The sequence below is a fragment of the Grammomys surdaster genome, unplaced genomic scaffold (genome assembly GCF_004785775.1).
Source record: "Grammomys surdaster isolate TR1022 unplaced genomic scaffold, NIH_TR_1.0 99, whole genome shotgun sequence".
In the NCBI taxonomy this organism is placed as follows: Eukaryota; Metazoa; Chordata; class Mammalia; order Rodentia; family Muridae; genus Grammomys; species Grammomys surdaster.
In genome coordinates this window covers 91,640-96,995 of record NW_021604578.1, presented here as the reverse complement: position 1 = coordinate 96,995, position 5,356 = coordinate 91,640, and positions in this window count along the sequence as shown.

The window sequence follows — 5,356 nt, the reverse complement described above, 5'->3', positions numbered from 1 at the left end:
TCTCTCTCTCTCTCTCTCTCTCTCTCTCTCTCTCTCTCTCTCTCTCTCTTCAGTATCTTTAATACAAAATTACTGTTTCTACTCACTTATAAAAAATACTCTAGGTCTTAAAGGGAGAATTGTAAATGTGTCCTTTCATTAAACGTTGTCAGTGGATGATGCAAGCTGAGGAACTCTATTTGAAGGCAGTTCTTCCAAATCAAACCAACGAAGAGGGACATGCGATGTTGGTTTAGGGTCAGAATTAGGGTAGGCCTCAGCTTCTGTTCTGGACCAGGTCCTTTCTCTCTCAGGGTTTTTACTGGTAAGTGAGAATACTGGACTCATGACGTCTCCAGCTCATTCTAGCCCAGACCTTCTGGGATTCTGCATTTAGCAATGTTAGATAAGGTCCAAACCATCGGTGAAACATAAAAGGACCAAAGTCCTAATGTCACATTGCCCCCTTCTGGATCTTTGAAGCATCCACATGGACCATTAGCAAAAGCCCACACTTGGCATCCCTGAATACTATAGCTCAGTCCTCGATTTCTGTCATAAACAATCAGAAGACAGGCTTGAAAGCATTCAGATTGAGGTAGTAGGATACAATCCAAGAGAAGGCTTTCAAGCTGTGAGAGACAGTACTTCTCACTTCATAACGAGGGTGCAAAGACTCAAGAGTATGGACAGCAAAGCCTTTGTGACCTTGCAAAGTCAGGTGTCAGCCTAGAGAAAAGGCAAGCAGGCAAACACAATGTAGCTATCCTGCTGTTTGGTACACAGCATTAGTTTTTTTACTCCTGATGGCATTTCTGCCCTCTGAATTCCTCATTGGCTGGATTCTTCTGTCCCATCTTCAAAGTCCCCATCCTATTGATTCAGGGTTTGAAGTCTTTCCTAAGGTGTATCCTGGGATTCGAGATTCCCTCCTTTTCTGGTTCATGGGTCTAGTCACGTAGCGGATTGCCTGTAACTTTTCAGCCCTAGGATGACCTGAGAGGGTCTAGATATGTTGAGAACTAGTGAAGACAGGGGCCCAGGGCCTCCTGACTAGCTGCAATTGTCTAATGTGCCCTAAAGGCACCTCACACTAGAAATAAACCATGGCTTATTTCTTACACATGGAGCAATGTTGCATTGGCGAGGTGGCTCCACCAATAAAGGTACTTGTCCCCAAACCAGATGACCCAAGTTTCATCCCTAAGACCCACTTGGCAGAAGGAGAGAACCAACTTCCACAATTTCTCCTCCAACCTCCACACCTGCACCACGGCATGTAAGTACTTGCTCCAACATACAATCAATAAATAAAGATGTTAATTAAAACAATTTTATAGAGGTAGGTATTAACAGAGAAGGTGAGGCCAGGTTATGGAGAGTTTACCATTTTATCTTCACTTGTTTTACCAAAATAAGAAAGATTATCACCCGGCTCTTAGCTAATACATGGTAAGTGCTGGGAACACTACACTGACCCCCCCCCTCCCCTGGCACAGTCTCTCCTCTCTTCCTCCTTCCTTTCTATGTCCTTTTCACATCATCCCAACAAGTCTTCTGCCAGCTGTGGAAGACCCACGACCTCAGCGGCTCATTCTGCCCTCCCTGAGTCTCCCTGATGCTGTGCGGTGGCTCATCACCTCCAGCCCATCCTCACGTTTCCCTTTGCTACTACTCGATGGCACTGGAGATCTATGGACCAGCATCTGGTCTTTGCCTTTACATTTCTTCCTGTTTTTCGAGTGGGTCAAGCCCCCTCCCAAGTCCTTGAGAGCAGACCCATTCACTGGGTGACAGCCCATCCCCATAGTGCTTCTGCCTCCATCCTGAGAACATCCTACCGACAACTCGGACGACATGTCCACCTTTATTTACACCATACACTAGGTCTTCCCTAGGAGAGCTTGCCTGGACATCAGGGAGTAAGATCTATGCTTGGATGACAGGAGGAGAATGAAACATCTGTCTTGTTTTTTCTCCAGACTTGTTCCTCTCCCGGCTCTCCACACATTTGGTGAATGGCAGCACATCCTTCTACTGAGCCATAGACATCAACTCTTCTGTTCCCTCACATTTCACATCTAGTCTGTCGGCTAGTCCTGATGGCCTTCTGTCAGAGAACACCCAGAACACAGCTACTTGCCACCAAGCCCAAGCCACCACTTCGGTTGGTTCTTTTACTCAGTGGCTAAAGTCACTTGTCACCAAACTTAACAGTCCCCACATACATAACACACAAAGTAAATAAATTTAAATGTAGAAATTGTACAGAAACATAGGTCTCTTTCTGTCCCTGCATGCTCATGATCCTCTAGAAACTTCAAAGTATCCAGAAAGATCTTTCTAGAAGACATCAAACCAGGCAGGTCACTTTTTTTTTTTTTTTTTTTTTTTTTTTTTTTTTTTTTTTTTTTTTTTGAGACAGGGTTTCTCTGTGTAGCCCTGGCTGTCCTGGAACTCACTCTGTAAACCAGGCTGGCCTCGAACTCAGAAATCTGCCTGCCTCTGCCTCCCAAGTATTAGGTCACTTCTTAAAATGCTTCCAGAGCTTCCATCTTCCTCAGGTAAAAGCTTAAAATGTCCTCCAAGACTCTTCCCCACATGCCCCCTCTGAGGTCACCTCCTCTAATACCCCTTTACTCACCTGCACCCCAACACTGCTCTCCTAGCTCTTAAACACACCGAGCGCTGTCACCTCCCTCTGCCAGCATCTGCTGGCTCTGTGGGTCTGATTTCCGGGTCACGGCTTTCGGGAGCTTTCCCCCTCATCACAAACCAAACGGAGTTCTCTTTTGTACTTCCAACACCTGGTGCCGGGAGTGTGGTTTCCTTCACTGCTTGTAAAGTTATGACTCATAACGCCAGGCCATCTCTCCAATCAGATCGTACACTGCTTAAGCGTTGCGATCACGTTTTCCTTATTTAGACTTCCTGCCCAAGAGCTACTGTAATTTCAATAGTGTGCCTTAGTGGGGTTTTAATTGCTGTAATAAAACACTAGGGGCAAAAGCATCTTAGGGAGGAGAGCATTTATTTGATCTTATAGCTTAAGAATCCATTATCCAGGGGAAGTCAGAGCAGGAAGTCACGGGAGGGACCTGGAGGCAGGAACTATAGCCGAGGCCATGGCAGAATGGAGCTTCCTGGTCTTGCTCCTTCAGCTATTTTTTTTTTTTTAATGCCACACAGGGGTGACACCTTCCCTTGTAGGATGGACCCTCCAATATCAATCACTAATCCAAAAAAAAAAAAAAATGCCCACAGGCCAGTCTGATGGGGGCATTTTTAAAATTGAGGTTTCGTCTCTCCGATGCCTCTAGCCTGTCCAGTTGACATAAGAACTAGCCAGCACACAGTTTTAAGGATAGAGCAGAGGATAAATAGATCAATATAGAAGACAGAAACTGGCTCACATATTGTCCTTTTAACCAAGGTACCAAGTCAATTTGATGAGGAAAGATAACCCTTTAAAAACATTCTTTATGAGCTGGGTAGTGGTGGCACAGGCCTTTAATTTCAGCATGGGAGAGGTGGAAGTGGGTGGATCTCTGTGAGTTCAAGGCTAGCTTGGCCTATAGAGTGTGTTCAGGGAAAGCCAGGGCTATATAGCGAAACCTTGTCTCAAAAAAAAAAAAAAAAAAAAAAAAAAAAAGACAAAAAAAAAAACAAACAAAAAGCTAATCGTTATGAAGCAAGTTGGGTTTTTTTTGTTTGTTTTTGTTTTTTTGTTATTTTTGTTTTGTTTTTTGGTGTGGTGGATAGCTCATTACTTTTTAACTGTAAATTTTTAGTTTTTTTTTTTTTTAAATGTTGCTCAGGAGCTTAAAACTTAACTTACCAGCAGTTGCTTTAAATTTCTGCTAGCTCTGGTGATACCTATAATTTTTCCCTCTTTGGTAGCTCCATTCCCTCCGTCTATTTGTACCTGTTATTATATGTGCCATGTCTAGGTTCAAATATAATAACTCATTGTTTTAATTATTTTTTTCTATAAGTTTGTGATTTGGTTGTTATTACACGGGTCTCCTGTATTCATGCAGGCCTGGACCTTGCCAAGTGGCCTAGAACAACCTTGAAACCCTGATCCTTTCACCTGTACCTCAGAGTGCTGATGTAACAGGGGAGCACTGCCTTGCTCAGTCTGTGGTGCTGGGTACTGAGCCAGGGCCTCACCTATGTTAGGGAAACAGTCTACCAGCTGAGCTAAAATTGAGCCTCAGCAATTTTGTGCCTTTTAAAGAGGCTGAAATTAGGTTTATTTGTACAGGCGTGTAATCCTAGGTACTCAGGGGGCTGACACAGGATGCACACAAGCTCAAGGCCTAACTAGGCAACTTAGTAAGGCTTTATCAAAAGAAAGGAGAAGAGGGGAGGGCAGGGGAGGGGGAAAAAGAAGAAGGAGGGAGATAATGAAAGTTTTCCAATAAGTGACACATCCTGTGGTTGGCACAGCTCTTGGAGGATGAAGCACGAGGTTTTCAGTCTTAAAAATCCCTGTGCCTCCCATACAAAGGCTCTATCTATTCTTGGTGTGCATAGCACAGTTCCTTCTTAGAAAAGGCCATGAACAAACATAGGGACCCCCTTCCCCATTTCCATACAGGACATTTCCTCAATTCATCTCACAGAAAAATACTCCTGATGTCTGCAGAAAAAAAAAAAAAAAAAAACAGCAAACAAAGCTGTTTTGCTCATATAAACCAAAGACTCTATAGCTTTAAAACACTGCTCAATTAAGGAAACGAGAAAAGATTATTCACCTTTCTTCATAGTTTATACCTGTGAGGATACCGAAAAACCGAGGACACAGGACACCCAGAACTCACAGAGGTAGTCACGCTGAACTCCACACAAAGAGGAAGGATGACAAAACCAAGCTGCCCTTACAACTTCAAGAAGGCAGTAAAGGATGCAAAGCCATCGAAGAACATGAATCATGGCGTCAAGAAGCATTTGTGATCCTCCTACCTACACATCCTCCCAAGTGCTACCATGCTTAATTCATGTGGTCAGTGCTGGGGATTGAACCCTGGGTTTCATGCAATGTTAGGCAGACTCTCCACCTACTGAGTGAGCTACATCCAGACATACTTCGCTTGCAAAAAGCTCTTTGAAAGGATTCTGAAGGGGCTAGAGAGAGGGTTCAGTGGTTAAGAGTCCCTGTTACTCTTGTAGAGGACTGAGATTCAGATCCTAGGACCTGTGTCGGGTGGCTCATGAACCCCTATAACTCCAGCTAGCTCCAGAGGATCTGATATCTTCTGGATTCCTAGGGCACACACACACATACACACACACACACACACACACACACACACACACACACACACACGAGAGAGAGAGAGAGAGAGAGAGAGAGAGAGAGAGAGAGAGAGAG